This window comes from Gobio gobio (genome assembly GCF_949357685.1).
Source record: "Gobio gobio genome assembly, chromosome: 6".
NCBI classification, from domain to species: Eukaryota; Metazoa; Chordata; class Actinopteri; order Cypriniformes; family Gobionidae; genus Gobio; species Gobio gobio.
Window position 1 is genome coordinate 37,918,659 of NC_137102.1, and position 19,056 is coordinate 37,937,714.

Here is a 19,056-nt window from a genome sequence, read left to right on the forward strand (position 1 = left end):
GTGACAGTGTGCCTGACTGTGTGCCTGACTGTGTGCCTGACTGTGTGCCTGACTGTGTGCCTGACTGTGTGCCTGACTGTGTGCCTGACTGTGTGCCTGACTGTGTGCCTGACTGTGTGCGTGACTGTGTGCCTGACAGTGTGCCTGACTGTGTGCGTGACTGTGTGCGTGACAGTGTGCGTGACTGTGTGCGTGACTGTGCTGTGTGTGTGACTGTGTGCGTGACTGTGTGCCTGACAGTGTGCCTGACTGTGTGCGTGACAGTGTGCGTGACTGTGTGCGTGACTGTGTGCGTGACTGTGTGCCTGACAGTGTGCCTGACTGTGTGCGTGACTGTGTGCGTGACCGTGTGCGTGACCGTGTGCGTGACCGTGTGCGTGACAGTGTGCGTGACTGTGTGCGTGACTGTGTGCGTGACTGTGTGCCTGACAGTGTGCCTGACTGTGTGCGTGACCGTGTGCGTGACCGTGTGCGTGACCGTGTGCGTGACCGTGTGCCTGACAGTGTGCCTGACTGTGTGCGTGACTGTGTGCGTGACTGTGTGCCTGACTGTGTGCGTGACAGTGTGCGTGACTGTGTGCCTGACTGTGTGCCTGACTGTGTGCGTGACTGTGTGCGTGACAGTGTGCGTGACTGTGTGCCTGACTGTGTGCCTGACTGTGTGCCTGACTGTGTGCGTGACTGTGTGCGTGACTGTGTGCCTGACTGTGTGCCTGACTGTGTGCCTGACTGTGTGCGTGACTGTGTGCGTGACTGTGTGCGTGACTGTGTGCGTGACTGTGTGAGTGACAGTGTGCCTGACTGTGTGCGTGACTGTGTGCGTGACTGTGTGCCTGACTGTGTGCCTGACTGTGTGCCTGACTGTGTGCCTGACTGTGTGCCTGACTGTGTGCCTGACTGTGTGCGTGACTGTGTGCCTGACTGTGTGCCTGACTGTGTGCGTGACTGTGTGCGTGACTGTGTGCGTGACTCTGTGCGTGACTGTGTGCGTGACAGTGTGCGTGACTGTGTGCGTGACAGTGTGCGTGACAGTGTGCGTGACTGTGTGCGTGACTGTGTGAGTGACAGTGTGCCTGACTGTGTGCCTGACTGTGTGCGTGACTGTGTGCGTGACTGTGTGCGTGACTGTGTGCGTGACTGTGTGCGTGACTGTGTGCGTGACTGTGTGCGTGACTGTGTGCGTGACTGTGTGCCTGACTGTGTGCCTGACTGTGTGCCTGACTGTGTGCCTGACTGTGTGCGTGACTGTGTGCCTGACTGTGTGCCTGACTGTGTGCCTGACTGTGTGCCTGACTGTGTGCGTGACTGTGTGACATGCATGTTTGAAGGAGAATATATAGAATAAAACGAGAAGACCCAAAATGCAGTCACTTTTCATGAACACTTACCATCTGCGATGCTTTACTTCCATCTCCACAGACGAGTGAGGCAGGTTCTTCAGTCTCCGAAGTTACCTGCGTAGATTAACAATAAACTATAAATAAATCTTTAACATGATTAAAGCTTATGTTTGAATAATTGTTTAGAGCAAAATAACATTTAAGAAATAAGGGTTATGAAAGTCACTAGTTTACTATTACTATTGCTATTACTTGCAGAAAATGCAGTTTGCATTTCTGGTTCACTTACAACTTACAAATATATTTATAAGAACCAATAAAACCATATACATACCATAATTGTTTTCCATTAAAACGGAATTCAAATAAAAACACTTCAAGTGAACTGTCATAGGTTTGGAGTCTTCTTTCATATTCCTCTTTATTAATGACCTCTCCTCGATATTCCATCAGAACATCTCCTTTTTGAAAGTGAGAAGTGGTGAACACTCCCGACCTAACAAAAGAATTAGTCTGATTAATCAGAGAAAAGTTTTAAATAAAGATTTAGAGCAGGGGTGGAAATCCCTGACTCAAACATAGGTCTGCGTTACTTACCTTTGAATGAAGTGATATATTTTGCTTCAAATCCATCCTTGTCTTTTTACACATTGATCATAATATACAGCCTCCTCTTCTGGGCCTTATTCCTGCAATTTTCTGCAAAGGTCCAGCAAGTCATTTTTTTGTGATTTATTGTTTTATACATAAAAGCATCTTACATAATGAAAGAAACATTCTGTGAAAACATATCCTTGATATTTTGAATACTGAATAATACTGAACTTAATGATTTGACAGACAGGGTTACAGCTGAAACATACCTGAAACCTTAAGACACATTATTTATAACTCATAGCGATCTATTAGCTCAGACTAAGTAAAATGACAACATTAAAGTTATCATGCAGTTACAGAATCTGTTGCATTTCTTAGGGATGCACAAATAATTATTTCAGTACCGTTATCATTCAGATTCAGATTAATGTGTTACAGTAACAGCTGAAGCTGAGAAGCATTACGACATTTCGCTAAATAATGTGATCTTAAACGACAGTAATTATAGTTAAACTAAAGTTTGGGGTAAAACTGTGGTTATTTAAATGGTAATCAGTAAGCCAAACAAAACATGGTTACACTTTTACTATAATAAAACCATGGTTTATTTTCGTAAGGGATGTTTCACCAAAGCTAACTTGATTAAAAGTTCATGCTCTTTAATTTCACAGTTGTCTTAATAACAGTCATAGTTTAAATCGTTATAAACTAAAGCAGATTTTAACACAGATAGCAGCTGTGCTGATCATTGATCTTACCTGTGCGATGAGTGATGATATCGTCAGAAAAGACTTCGGTCAGGAGGAGAAAAGGCTTCAGTGTGCAGTGTTTTTATAACTTAGTCCATGTAACATGTGGCTATTATTTTATACTTAGAATTATATATTTTCCAATACCGTCGTTGTCGTCGACCTGTGTTAAAGGGGCTTGAGTTTGACAAATTCCAACATTATGAGGACTTCTAGCGGTCAGCCAATCAGAAGCCGCGATTCATACACACGTATTAATAATTAATGAGGAGGCGCAGTACCAAGTCCGTCCTACAGAGGCGCACTTCCGATACACACGTCATACACAAATTCAGGTCTATGTGAATTATAAAGACATGTGGAGAAATTTTGGATTTTAGCTCCCCCTAGCTTCTGGAGCACTTCTACATTCCCCGAATTATGAGGACATCGGCCCTGTCCTCATAATTCAAAATGTCCTCATAGTGTGGCGTGTATTCATGTCAAATGTCCTCGTAAATCACATAGGCGCACACACACACACACACACACACACACACACACACACACACACACACACACACAAACACACACGCATATATATCCAAATCGTACTGACCATAATCTATGTTTTGTTGGTCTATGTAATGTTCATCTAATTTCTCATTTGTAAATATTGTACTTGTCTGTTTGCATAAAAAAAAAAATATATATATATACAGGCAATTAGTTTATGAAACCTTGATCAAAATTAATATACAATTTATAGAAAACGAAATTCACTTTAAAGAAATGATTTTTGCAAAACAACACTCAATAGAAATCATGTCCACTCCATGTCTCCAGACATATTGCGCATCTTATAGCCTATACTCATGCCGACAAAAGCGCCTGCAAATTCTTTAATTTTCATTTTTGCAGTTTTTTTTTACCACTTCGTTATTTTGGCTCGGAATTTCATTTGTTGGAAATATGAACTGAATTTAGCAATTAAATTTGAAATTAAAAACTTTGCGTTTGATAAAAAAAAATATTTTTGAAGCGTTTGGAGTGGAGAAGTCTACATGCAAAACGTAACCTATTTAGATTCATAGTTAGGCTATATCTTTAAATATTAGCCTATTATATTATTGTTTTAATTTGTATATGTTGATGATGAAAAGTGAATTGTATTTTAATTTTGATCAAGGTTTTATAAACTAATTGCCTGTATATTTAATACATCGGAAGCAAAATAAGAACGCCGGGAATGGATTGAACCCATGGCCTGTTTCCGCGGCCGTTGAGTAAGGCTGAAAGCGTCTTTCTTTTTAATACATAGAATGCAGGCCCGGAGTGGCCATCGGGAGAATTCTGTCAGCTCATAAATTGGGCCGGCAGACTCGGCTGCTTTCTCTTCGTTTTCTCTGTATGTCTATATGTGTTAAGTTACTGTGTGACTGATATAACAACACAGCACATTACACTAGATTTGAATTTAAATCAGCGCATCAGACCGTGCATTAAAAAGTGCCGCTTTCTGTTGTCAGAGCGCGCACGCGCTCTCTCTCTTTAAACTCAAGTGCGTCGCGTGTACTCAGGTCGTTGCCATTGAGAAAAAAAACAAACAAAACCGTCATTTAATGATGTGGGGAGAGTAAGCTAATCGCGGAAGAATAAAATGGATAGTAAAAAGATGCCAGGGGGAGCTGAAAAAGCCAAGTAAAAAAAAAAAAGAAAGGCATTGGAGGATGACGCAGCCAAATGTGCCAGACTTACAGATATTTTTTCAAGACAAATGAGCACACAGGAACTGGCAACTCATATATAGTCAAAATACTATATAGAAAGACGGTCGGGTGCGGTTACTTATGAATGGGAGAAACTGCAACGCATAGGAATATGTCCCACCTTAGTAAACAAGCCAATCGGTTGAATCAAAGATCCATTGGCAAATGACTGCCAATATTATAATTTTTTTTATCAAATTGATACGGATATATAAATGAAAATTATAGTGCAAAAATTATATTTCTTACTGCAATACTGCATTAGGGCATAGACTCCCGGGCTGTTGTGGTGCCCTACGCAGCGCGTGATGCGCATAATGGGAGTGGCGGCACTGTCCCCACCACTTTTCAAAGCAAAGTTATGCCACTGCGTTCGGGTCACAAGATTTTTGAGCCAACCCAGCATTTATCAGGCGAAGGGGCAGGGTTCACTCTGGACAGGTCGCCAGTCTGTTGCAGGGCCAGAATTCGGTCTTAGTATATGTAAATCACTCCCCACACCGCTAACAGTCTTATCACTAAATTGTATCTCCCTACAGACACAGAACATTGAGAAAAAAAGAGATGTGTTGTCTGCTGCCTCATTAACTACCTCGGTGAAAGACAAGAAGATCTTTTCCATGACTGCCAGGTATGTCATATTGATAACAGATTTTTGATTAACTCAAGGGATCCTCCTCTCCTCTCGTATCCACCTTCTCCTTTTGCCTTCCACTCCCCCTCTGCTCTCCTTTTAGATAAACTGAAATATATTGAAACAGCATCTTAAATAAAATAAAAATGTGTATGCTTTTTGTTTGTTTCTTTTTAACATGTAGGAATGTGAGGACTACACAGACAAAACGATGAAGGTGATTGTGAAGCACAATGTCATGGCTGAGGAGGATCCATCAGATTTGTCTATTGTGATCGAGGGAAACCAAGTGATGGAAGGATGTGGAAGCCGAACAAAGGCATGCATACTGCTGATGGGACTCATTTATGCAATCAACATCGAATATCCAAAGGAGCTGAAGAACACGTTTGAAGCTTTTCAAAAACTTTTTTTGGAAATTGACGGGGCAAAACTACTGAAAAAGGTCCACAGCCTCAAAAATAAGCTCATGCAGTAGACACACATTTCCCCTGTTGTTCGAAGAGGATCTTTTGTCTGGACATACTTTTAATGGAGTTGTAATGGAGTGTAGTTTTATATTTTTCTTCTTTTCCCTTATTTGCTCCACACACAGACACAGATCCATCCACTCTCTCTCAGCCCACTCCATTGCTCTGTGATTTCCCCCAGATTGACAGAAAAGGAATACCAATAGAAAGTGGCCTGAAGAATTTTGATCTCTCCTTCTACCCTCTTTCCCTCCCCATTTGTTTGTTTCTTTTATTCTCATCCTATCTTTTGAGAGTGAGAGCAAGCTCAAAAACTAAAGAATGTTTGTGTTCTGTTTTTATCTTTATCCAAATATTTGATACTGTACATGCACAGAAACAACCATGTGGAGTTTGTGTGTGTGCTTTTGATTTTTAAAATAGAATAAGTGGCATGTGTTGTTTGCAGTAGCCAATTTTCCAGAAACAACATTTGAAACTGTTATCTTAGAGAGTAATAAAAAGTAAATTTGTCCATTGTTGTGTGAAGCTGTTGTACTTTATTTAGCACTTTATTCTGTGTTTTTTGATAATTTGGTGCATCATTGCTGCATATAAACAAGGCTGTTCGGTTATTTGTTATATGAATACCTGGACCACAGATTTGGTCAGTCACTGTTGTGTAAATCTGAAGAGACACAAAGAGTTTAGTCTAAGAGTTTAGATACAAGAAATTCTTAATGTGATTGGACATCCAGCACTGCTCTGATCTCCTCAATTCTCCTTTCATTTTCTCTTCTCCCTTCTCTCCTCACTTCTCTTTTCCGCTCTGATCTGGATGTCCTAAAACAGGGATATGTTTTATTATCCAACATTATTGAAACAACATTTGATAGATCAGTGAGTTATAAAACAGGTTCATTACTTGACATGTTGTGTAAAGCTGTTGTGCTGCACTATATTTTGAGTGTTTCATAGGATTTTTTGGTTTAAAAACATTGATCTGATGAACCATCTGAATGTCTTTATTATGGGGGATACATTTTACCTTCTCTGAATAAGTAATTGTTATTAACTGATATTATTTAACTTTGATTTGAAGAGATAATTTATCTCATTTTAATGAGTAAGTAGCTGTTGAATATAAACATAAATGTGAGGTATTGTTACCTCTATTGTTAAAATTGTTAACAATAAAATTGTTATTGTTAAATCTACCCCACCAAAGTCGATGCAAATTGTTACCTCACATTTATTGGGTAAATTCTATAGATTAGTTTTACAGTGTAGTTAAGTATAAACATTTCAGTTATCCACATTTCATCAGATGCATAGATAAGTTCAAGTATCAGGGAATGATGCCCACGACAAACCAGCTGATGTTTCACCAGGTAGCAATAAACTTACTGGACATGCAGCCCAGAACTGGTGTTTTCCTTCGTTTGCTACCCCTCCTGGTGGGAGATAGGATTAAGAATACATGTGACAATTCTGTTTGGCAACTTGTGCTGCAGCTTAGAGAAATTGTAGAACTCCTTTGTGCACCAGCAATCACAACAGATCGAGTCGCTTATCTTAAAATACTTATTGAGGACTACAAATACTTTCAAAGGCAGCTCTTTCCTGATCAGCCCCTGAAGCCCAAACACCACTATCTGCTTCATTACTCACAACTCATTACCGAGTTTGGCCCCCTAATTCGCCTTTGGACCCTCAGGTTTGAGAGTAAGCACTCTTTCTTCAAGAGATGTGCTAGAAAGTCACACCATTTCAGAAACATCTACAAGACAGTTGCAGAGCAACACCAGCTCTTCCAACCCCATTTGAGTGCAGGCGAAATGTTCCAGCCAGGTGTGTTATTTGATAAGGGCACAGCATTCTACGTAAATGACTACAGAAAATCATTTTCAGAGAGGCTGTTTTTGTCTCTCCCCACTCAGAGAGGCTGTTGTTGGTTTGAATTTGGAATTTAAAGATACAGTAGCATCTCATGCGGTGACAGTGAAGGGCACTTCATACAAAAAAGGGCATGTACATCTTGTTGGGGAAAACTGAAGAAGAATTGAAGGTTGGCAAGATAGAGGTGGTCATTTTTCAACATGGCTGTGTCCTTCTCAGGACAAAACTAAAAATATTTGTTCGTGAAGTTGAGCGACATTGGGGTCTACTGTGTATTAGGGACAGCCCAAGAGCAGTTTGTTTGTGTGAGGCATGAGGATCTGCTTGATTATTATTATCCTTTGCCAGCTTATGAGATGTGTGATATGCTAATAATCTCTCTTCATCACCCCTTTGCAGAAACATGCTAATACAATGACTGCTGCATCAGAGGAAATCAGCAAGGCTGTCCTGGCTGGTCTTCCAGGGCTCCCCCCAGATACCTTGGCATCCTTGAAGACAGGCCTGGAGAGCCTTGGTGTGCAGAGCTCGGAGGACCTCTGCTATTTGAAGGAAGATGATCTTCTGATCTACTGCCTTCTAGGGGTGTGCGATATATATATATCGTTTGCGATAATATCGTAATTGTTGTTTAAACGATATGCGAAATCATATTATCGAGTATGTCACTCATTTTCAGAAACCAATCAAAACGCTGCATCAATTGTTCACAAATTGACTGCGCGCAAGGGTGCACACGTGACACGTGCATTCAGAAGGTGTTTCTCAATGTCAAGGATCCTTCCTCTGTAGGACTAATCCTTCCAAGTCACTTCCTTCAGAGGCTAGGCGAGACTCCTCTTTAGCATTCGGAGAACATGTAAATGGAACAGGCTTGCAAGTGCGCGTCAGCCTCATTACGTCAGTGAAAAGGTCCGTTAGCCATCAATAACGTCATTTGTATAATATCAATACGGTTGTAATTTGTACTGGCATTTAAAAGTTAATAATAATAATAATAATAATAATAATTAATTACATTTATATAGCGCTTTTCTAGGCACTAACTCAAAGCGCTTTTACATAGAAGGGGGGAATCTCCTCAACCACCACCAACTGTCACCAAAAGTTAAACTTTACTTATATTTACTACGGTTATAACAAATGTTTGGTAACGTTACACTTGAAAGCATATTGCCCCGTTAACGCTCCGACTCCGCCAACGTCCGATATTTTGTATTTTTTGAACAAGATAGCAAAGCTGCGCGCATAGGATTGTGGGTGATTTGAGAACGCTAAGTGCGCGAAGTCTACTCGTATGCATCCTTTCCTGTATATGGCATATTTTTCGAACGAAGGACTCAGACCTTGGTTGAAATTCCGAGGATCCTCGACATTGGAACAGCCCTTCGACGGCTGTCGATGACGTAGCATCCTCGGAATTCTGGCTTCCGAGGATCCTTCCTTGACATTGAGAAACGCCTAGAGCGTGCGGTGCTTGACAGAAGTTAAAATGAGCAAAGAAACTGTGAGAGAAGAAGATATTCAAACACCAGGAAACTCACAATCCACACTTGATTTAATTCCTAGACTTGGGTCGTCATCACTAGCATGGAGGTGGTTTGGTTTTGAAAGGTCAGATGTTAGTCAAAAGACGCCGATCTGCAAAATGTGCCGAAAATCGGTTACAGTCAAAAACAGCTCGACGACCAATCTCTTTCATCATCTTCGAACTACCCTGCGTTTGTTGGAGGATGGGAAGCCAGTCAATCTCCTGCTTGGACAACAGGCCCTTGCGCACTCCCATGCCATTGGCATTTCTCTTTATATGATTTATTCTTGTGTAAAGTTGAATATGGCTGCAATAATTAAAAAACTTCTTCTTCGGGGTTTAAAGTAAATTAATGAGATGAGATGAGATTCAAGTTTATTGTCATTACACATGTACAAGTACAATGCAACGAAATGAAGTTTGGAGCAAGCCTCCGAGCCGCAGCTATTTAAATCGCCGCCACACGCTCTCCAGAAATAAAGAAATGCAGATTGCTAAGCACACATGCAAACATTACATACATAGTACACACAGTACACGTGGTCACGTGATGGTATTTTTTTTTGGGAATAGTAAGGGCGATAGGAAGGAGGAAAGGGTAGGCAGACGGTTGGATGGGGGCAGGGATGGGGGTGAGGTGTGTATGATGCGAGTAAGAGTCTTGAAGCTTCCTGTGTTGTGTGAGAATGTTAGCCATAACTTAAGATGTTTTCAAAGTTCAGTTCTGTGGCTTGTCCTTGAAGGGAGATATGGCAGTGTACAGGGAACGAAAGCAAAAGATCAGCACCAAAGCAGAGAGGGGAGCAGATAGAAGGCACGTCTGCTCTGTATGAGATCAGGAAGGGGATGTATTTGATATGATTTGATATAATCCCTTGCCAGCTAGGTTAACAGCAAGGCTGACAACTTTCCTATCTGTGTGGGCTTTTGCCATGTAAAACGCTGCATTATGTATACATCAACTCAAATATAAATTATATAGTTTCATTCATAGCAACTTTATCTTTCACTTATCTAACTTAATCAACAGATTAGTCGACTACCAACATAATGATTAGTTGCAGCCCTAAAGTTGAATCATGATTCATAATGGAGATAGAATTTAGTTTGCAGAGGTGGAAAGAGTAACAAAATGTTCTACTCAAGTAAAAGTACTATTACTTCAATGAAATTTTACTTAAGTAGAAGTACAAGTACTTGTCTAAAAATGTACTCAAGTAAAAGTAAAAAGTAGTTCATTCAAAATGTACTCAGAGTAAAAGTTACTGAGTTACTTTTTTTAACAGCGGGTGGGGGACTCTCCCATGTAGGGTTGTGGTAGAATGTGGATGCTGTGTTTCACAGCATCTCGGTATTAATTATTTAATGAATAAACTGTATTATTATATTATGGTTATTATTATCACCAGTTAAAATGACATTCAATTTATGAAAACTTTTTTTTTTTTTTGGTTGAACAAATGCTTTATTATAACAAACTTGAAACCAATTTTTTTTTTTTTTACATTTCAATAAAACATGTCTAATGAACTAAATAAATTATTATGAATTAGATTAACAACTTTAAGAATAATAGAGTCCTAAGAAGTTTTCCTTTTTATGATTTAATACAAATACATTACCAAAACGGTGGTAATCAAATACTTATCCTTTCATTTTTTGGGCAAAGCGCTGCCGTTTTACTAAATTAAACCATGGATTTAAAAATATATTCTTAAATAATGTTTAAATTATGTAATATTATTATTGTTGTTATTATTATTTTGACAAGTATTCTATAGGCCTACAATAATAATATATTTCTGTCACAATTTCATCTAGTTAAACCGTTTATTTTGACGGGTTTTAGTGAGGACCTATTTCAGGGAAGATCTGTTTCAGAGTGTATTTGATAATGGCTTTTAATCAAATAAAATGATGAAAATGTTCATTAGGGGGTCTCAGATCAGCTCTGGAAATGTTCATACTGTATGATCATGCCCAAATATTTTTTGTGAGATGTTAAACACCACGAGCATCGCGTAGGCTACTTAAGTAACGTTATGTAGGCTAGTAGACAAAACGGAGCTGCTCATTCACACAGACACAGAACAAGCAGATCATATATTCATATAGCAGTGTTTTGAGCTTTAATATTCACAGACCATATCGCGATTTGATTTATTGTACAGCTCTATTGTCGATGTATTCATTCATCCATCAGTTTGCATGTTTTACGTGACATCTGCGTGTAGGTAATTCCGGGATTCCCTCTGCATCACAGAAATCATTCGGCCTTAAGTTATAAACATTCCTTTATCTGCACAGAGGTATGTGTTCCCGAACATGTTCTATGTGTTTACACCCGCCTATTTTTTGTCTATGTCCAAAGTTTTTCCATACTATCCAGGGGTTCACGACGGCGTTTCGCTTTCAGCTGGGTCTGACGTCTGTCTTGTCCGTCCGTCTCCATCTTTCTTGTTATTTTTGCGTTCGTTCTCCCGCCTTCAATTCAATGCAGTCGTTTCCGGATCGCGTTTTTCCCTCCTTTGTATTATTTATTTTTACTCAGAAATGGATGTGGTTAAAAATGTTTAAACAAAACATACTTAAGTAAAAGTTAAATTACAGATTTTTAAAACTACTTAAAAAAGTAGAAGTACACAGAAAAACTACTCAATTACAGTAACGCGAGTAAATGTAATTCGTTACTTTCCACCTCTGTTAGTTTGTCAGAAATACTTTTGTATAACTTAATTGTTTTAAGGGAGCTCGTCTGGACTTGGCGGATGAAGTGCCGGGTCTCACTCAGACACTGTGTGCCTCTGGAACTGTGAAGCTGAGGCAAATTGTCAGGGTAGCTGGCCCTGACTTAAGTGACGTTACAGCAGTAGCCCTTTTGCTGGGGTACAGGTCAGTTCGCCATGCAGGAAAAATAGTAGAGATGTGGAAGAAGAGGCTCACAGATGGGGAAGTCGCACTGCTTTTGGACTGTGATGGAGGGTTTGAGGTTCCTGCTACAAAAGATCCTGTTCCAAACATCAGGATTACTCCAGACTTGAAGGGCATGTCAGGTCCACTTTTGGACCTTCACAAGTTACAAGATTTGGATTTGGATAAAGTGAAGGGGAAGGTTTTATATCAATGTTGTGTTAAAGTTTTTAAGAGAGTTGATACAGACTGGAAGGAAAAATTGGGGATGGGTGAAAAAGCAAAACCACTTTGGAGAGTGTTTTATAAACCACCATTGATTAAGAAATCTGGAGATTTACAATGGAGAATCTTACACGGTGCTGTGGCAGTTAATGCATTCATTTCTGTTATTAATCCGAGTGTTAGTGATCAGTGTATGTTTTGTGGTTTAAGGGAAACCTCATTGTTCGTTGTTTTTTAGAATGCGAAAGACTGAAATAATTTTTTTATGTATTGAGTCGTGTTTTTAAAGTTTGGAGAAAACCTCACACATGATGCTTTTATTTTTGCGGCAGGGTATAGCCAAAAACAAAGAATAAAATGGCAGCTGATCAACTTTGTGGTTGGTCAAGCAAAACTTGCAATTTATGTAAGCAGGAAAAACAGAATATTCTCTCTCTCTCTCAATTTATGAGGACACAAATTTGTATAATGACATGGGTATTACAACGTAAACGTGGTTTATGAGATTTCATATGTCCTCACTTTTCAAATAGCTTTAAAAACATACTAACCAATGTTTTATTATAACATTAAAAATGCAGAATGTTTTCTGTGATTTAGGGGTAGTGTAGGGGGATAGAATGTACAGTTTGTACAGTATAAGAACCATTATGCTTATGGGATGTCTGTAATACAGCACATACTAAGTGCTGGAATGGAAAATATTCACCACAATTATTGTTTTCTGTTGGCACAAGAAAGAGACAATTGTTCTTACTTTCACAGGCTAGAGCTGGCAATACTGACTAGGGCTGGGCGATATATCGATATATAAAAAAATATATCGATATATTTTTAGACGCGATATGGAATTAGACCATATCGCATATATCGATATAGTTCAAATTTGCGCTGCTCCCCGCGCCACCGCCCCTCCTCTTCAAGGGGGGGAGGGGGCAGGCACAGAGCCACTATTCAACAAACATGGAGGAAGCAACTACGTCTGCGGAGCGCGCGGATGATTAAAAGTATCAGATGAGCAACAACATCACGTTATTTGTAGGGAGTGCAATAAACAAGTTACAGCCATGGGTGGAAGCACTACAAATCTTTTTCACCACCTAAAACAGTGGCACAAACTGCAGTACAAAGAGTCTTTGAAACTGCGCGCTGCAGAAGCCACAGCCGCGAGCCATCGACAACCCGAAAAAGTACTATAACTAAAGCGGTGTCCTATCACATTGCTAAAGATATGGTCCCCGTTGCAACTGTGGAACAAGTCGGATTCCAAAAGCTACTGAAAACTATGGACCCGAGATATGAGCTTCCCAGTCGCAACTACTTTGCACGAGAAGCACTGCCACAAATGTACACTGAAATCAGACAGAGCCTTGCTGACCGGCTCGCTTACGTGACCCATTTTGCCTTGACCAGCGATATGTGGTCGAGCAGGACGTGTGAGCCTTACATGAGCATGACAGTTCACTTCATTCAAGACTGGGAGATGAAAACAGCGTGTCTGTAACAGTAACGCTGCCCTTAAGTTACTAGGGTTTGTCATATTCTTTTGTAATGTTCGTTATTTGCATCTGTGGATTTGTTAGAAAGGAGAATAAAATCTGTTATTGGATTTTAATAAGCCATTTATAGTTGTAAAACTAAAAAAATTTGAAATTGTACTTTTCTCATATAAATATATTTAGTTCGGAAAAAGATTGGCCTATTTTATTTTATAGGCTATTTTTAAGATTTTTTATTTTTATTTAAATGTGCACCTTATGGAGCTTTGATTTCAAAAAAGGTACTCCTGTCCTATTGTTATACAGGATTTTTTTTTTTTTTTTACATTTTATTATTTGAACAGCTGAGCATTTAATTATGAATCAGGTAAAGAAACCTGTTTACTATTTATTCATTTGATTTTGCAACTGTTCACTGAAATGGCCGGTTTCAATAAAACTACTTATGACGTCATATTTGGCTTTGACTGAACATTTGCTTTCACTTTGCAGAAAAAAATATCGGGATATATATCGTATATCGATATTCAGCCTAAATATATCGGGATATGACTTTTTGTCCATATCGCCCAGCCCTAATACTGACCATTCAAAAGAAAGAGCCAATGGTGTCTCTTGTATACGATCTTCTACATCTGATATGGAAGACATATCACTTCAACAGAAAATCCAAGTGAGAGCTCTATGGTCTCGCACAAGGGCTCGGAGTGAATATTTGCATATCATCTAGTGTCAAGGGAACTCGGCTGGATTCCCCATGTTCACAGAGTCCTCAAAGTGTTCTTGCGCCATGGACAAGAGGACCTTGCCACTGACCAAGACCAGTACTCAGTTGTTCTGCAGCACATTGAGCACCTGGCCGTAGCATCAACAACAGTGGAAGTTCAAGGGCGGGCAAAAAACGGTCAGGTTTTTTTCAGTAAATTGAATACCATAAAAACATTTTTTTTTTTTAAAGTTTCACAACTCAAATGAACTTTCAGAATCAAGTAAAAAACACTATTTACTCACTACTTAACAGATAAAGCGTGAAATGGAGAAAGCACTCTTTTGTGTATTCTGCCATTTTCTCCGACATGTTTGAGGAGCTATCCTCACATAGCCTCACACAGCAAAAGAATGACCTGATCCTCCCCCAAGCCACATCAGAGTTGAGGAAGACAGTGACCAGACTGGAAGCACTAAAATTCAGGGCAAAGGCATGAGGCATGCTGGAGAATATCCAGACTATGCTTGCTCAGCAGCAGGGTGATGAGAGGAGATTCCAGGTGTGTTAGGATGGAAGAGAAATCGATGATTAAGACAGATTCTCAGTGTAAAAAAACGATGTTTTTGTTGCACAATATAATACAAATTAGAGGATAAGGAGGGAAATGCAGTGAAGATTGGAGAAGTCTTTAAAAAAAATGAGGCTGACAAATGACCACACATTTTATTGTGTGTTGTGTGTGTCTGTCTGTCTGTCTCTGTGTGCGTGTTATTTCTGTTAAAGGGAATAACACTAAAGGGGAATCTTAAAGGCTTCACAGACCTCACCAATCCCCAGCTGAAGCAGCACATGGAGGCGCCATCAACATCTGCGTGGGAGATCTCAAAGTCAGGTTTGGTGGTTTGCTGAAGGATGAGGGTGCCCAGACACCAGTGGAGTCTTTCAGAGTGCTAAACCCTGACACATGGCCAGAAGATCAGGCCAGCCTTCTCATCTTTGGTAATGATGATGTGGCAAACCTGGTGAGGCATTTCATGGAGCCTCTAGAGAGACACTGCATTGCTATACAAGACAATGTTATGTTTGCAAACTTATTTGCTCTTCTCAATCATGCAGATCGGGGTGCAACATGGCTGCAATCCAGGACGAGTGGCAGGGCCTGAAAATCCTGGTCAGCCCCAATTTAAAAAGACAAGTCTTATAGTGGCCTGTGGGGGACCATGTTGACAAAGGACCCCTACAGGCTAGATTACAAGGTAGGCCAACAGTACTGAGTGGTTGCATATGGTATCCTTCTTAAGGTTGGTTTTGATGTTAACAAGAGTTTAAAGGGGTCATGAACTGGCTTTTTTTAAATACTGTTGTCTGAGGTAAACTTATTGCGTTCTCGTGGTTTTTACATTCAAAAACATCATAATGAATAATAGGCTATTTTCTGACCTGGTTCAAGACACGGTCGGTTTTGATGGGCGTGCCGCACTAAAGACTTGGAAGTAAAGGCCCACGGCTAGGATTGGATAAGGTTTGCATATTTAATGAGCTCCTGCTCCCCCTGTCAGTGAAAGCGTGTGGCAAACAGCAACTGGAAGGAATCGCCCAGCCCACAGCCAGGGTTCGCAAAATGTCTTTATCAAAAAAACACAATGATTCATCTCTCATCTCCCCGCAATTGATTGGAATGATATTTTTTATCAATGTTATTTGGCCCGCCCAATCGATGAATATAATCGCAAACCGTACACACACATATGCGCGGGTGCGTGCGCCCTTCAAATATTGAGTCAAGAGAGTGAACAATGCACAAGAACACCACAAATAAAGTATTCTACAGCCTGTGACAGCGTGCTAAGGTATGTTCTGTTAGACACGTACACATAATCCATAGATATCAAACGATCTGTAACAATGCAATACTATCACATATAAAAAATTTGTTTTACTCACATTAGTGTGTTTCTTCATCCATTCATGTAATCTCATCTTGTCTGCAAATTCAGTCTCTTGTTTACAAACGACTCCGTGGTTAAATTAACATGCGTACAAAGTCTTCCCCACGTGAGCTGGATATTCATTAAAAATAAAGTTCATCCATGCATTCACAATATTGGAATCCAAAAAGCTTGTGTGGTATGCTTACTGCTTAGAAATTCGACGCGGTTTAGCTCTATGCTGCTCTTAGCTTTCATGTTAGTGGCACGATTTGGTGGGCAGGGCGAGGTGTTGTTCTTCCTCTGTAGAGGCGGTGCTTCACTACACTTATACGTAGGGATGCACTGATGTTTCGCCCGATTTTTTATCAATTTACAACCATCGGCATATCAGCTATAGCATGAAAAAGGCAGATATAACAAACCAATGTTTTTTTAATGAACTGCGTGAAGGATTATATGTAATATTCCTGCTGCGCTGCTGTCTGTGTTTTAAAGTTTATCAAACAACAAAAGACCAACAAACAAAAAAATTAATCACTCACTACTCTTGACTAAAACTTTCTTAAGGATTAATTTCCGTGATGTGGGCAACGCAGACAGAATCCAGTCATAAAAACAGAATTTACTGTATAACGCAGAATGTTTTGATGAATAAATAAAACGTTGGTCAGTACACTTAAATCTGTCGCGATATATACTAGTGTCTGTGAATATTAAGCCGCAAATAGACTGTTCTTCGTGATCCCATTTTTCAAACTTTAGTTAGTGTGTAATGTTGCTGTTAGAGCATAAATAATACCTGTAAAATTATAAAGCTCAAAGTTCAATGCCAAGCGAGATATTTTATTTAACAGAAGTTCAAAGCCTACAGCGAACAGCCGGTTTGAACTACATCCTGGTACTTCCTGCTTTAATTACGTCAGTAGAACAGTTTGTTGACTAACCTCCGCCCACAAGAATACGCGAAAAAGGGGGCGTGGTCTTGTTGCTCCCGCGTGGAGAAGAGGAAGTGTTGCGTTTGTATAGTGTTTGTCGCCATGCCGTCGAGACGCTGTTATTTTGATCCCGGAGTCAAATCACCTTTGTTTGGCTTTCCCAGGGACGCTGTACTTAGAGATCATTGAGCGCGTTCATCTCCCCGTTATGGTAAGAGGCGTGACTTTTCCGGGCAATGTGCGTAGCTGCTGTCGAATCACAACACGGGAACCGCTGACACAATTAGAACTCGTTACGTGTTTTTGAAGGAGGGACTTCATAGAACAGGGAAATCTTCAAGCCGTTTTGAGGACAGTGAAAACAGCGGTATACAAATAAGTAAATTGTGTGAAAAATACTGTGTTTTTTTACATGTGAAACATGAACACATGTTATATTGCACACTGTAAACACAATCAAAGCTTCAAAAAAACACGAAAAACGGGACCTTTAAATATGAATCCTGCATGTTTCTCTGTCTCTTTATGTTGCATGTTTCTTTAGCCTAACGTTACCTCTTTCTCTCTCTCTCTCTCTCACACACACACACACACACACACACACAAACTTGCAGTGTTTTTCAGCCTCTGCCACCTCAATATGAGACACGAATGCATCTCCAGTCACTTCATGAGCATTTTACCGGGGGGTTACTTTAAAAACACTCTATTTTAAATGACAAAATTTCAAATAAGAGGGCAAGTGACAAATATTGGTATCGGCCAATAATTGTTTGTTAAAATCAGTATCGGCCCCAAAAAAATCATATCGGTGCATCCCTACTTATACGTATTAGCCGGGCACATTCTGAAATCGATCGTTTGCTGGGCCTGGTGTCTATAAAAGCTTTTCTTTGACTAACAATGAAGTTTTCAGCTCTGAAACTTACAGGATATTCTTACATTACCATGACCTTTTATATATCAAAAGCTCAAGGGAAAGTTGACCTCTAAGCGTTCCAGGCGGCCAACATACAAAAGCAACTGAACTACTAATATCCTTTGCATCTAGGCCAATGTGTGATTTTGCATGTGCAATATATGTATGAAATAAATAATTTGTTTAATAAACGAATTTAAAAAAAAACTTCTCTCACTGTGCTCCTAAATTTCATTGTGTGCTCCTAAATTTTTTCATTTAGGAGTACATGTGCTCCTTGGGAAAAATGTTTGCGTAGAGCCCTGCAACAAAGGTAAGAATTGAGGGAGGATACATGATGTCACAAAAAACGTACAATATTAACAACTCAAGGTCAAATAAGACCAAAGAGACAAATATCCAGGTAAATAATGAGTAGTTTCCAATCTAGGGATGAAACTGTATGGAAATTTCACATCACGATTACAGTGACCCAAATTATCACGGTTATCAATATTATCACGGTGTTGTTCAAATGATATGAAAGTCTTCAAAAAGAACTGATGCACACACTGAAAACATTTCAACAAGTTTTAAATTTGAAAATCAACAAACAACAAATAAATCAAGCAGCTCTATGCACTTTTTTAAGCCAGATTCTATCCTGTGGGATTTCCTTCCTTAATGGCCGTTGTCAATAGCAATGCATAAATAATAATAATTTGGTGTAAATATAATTTCAGGATATTGAAGTTAAAAACGTGTATCAATGTTGTATGTAACTTTAGAGACGGTCCCTAAATTCGCGAATCTCGAACATCAAGCCATCTTTATGCCAGTCATATCAGATGCGCTGTGGTTCTGCTGTGTTTGTTTGAAACTATTTTCGCAGCTGAAATAGAACAAAAACAACCACGGTATGACGAATGAATCTCCTGCTTACATTTCACGTTCAAAATAAACGTGATTGGTTATAATGTGCAACGCGATTATAACAGATGG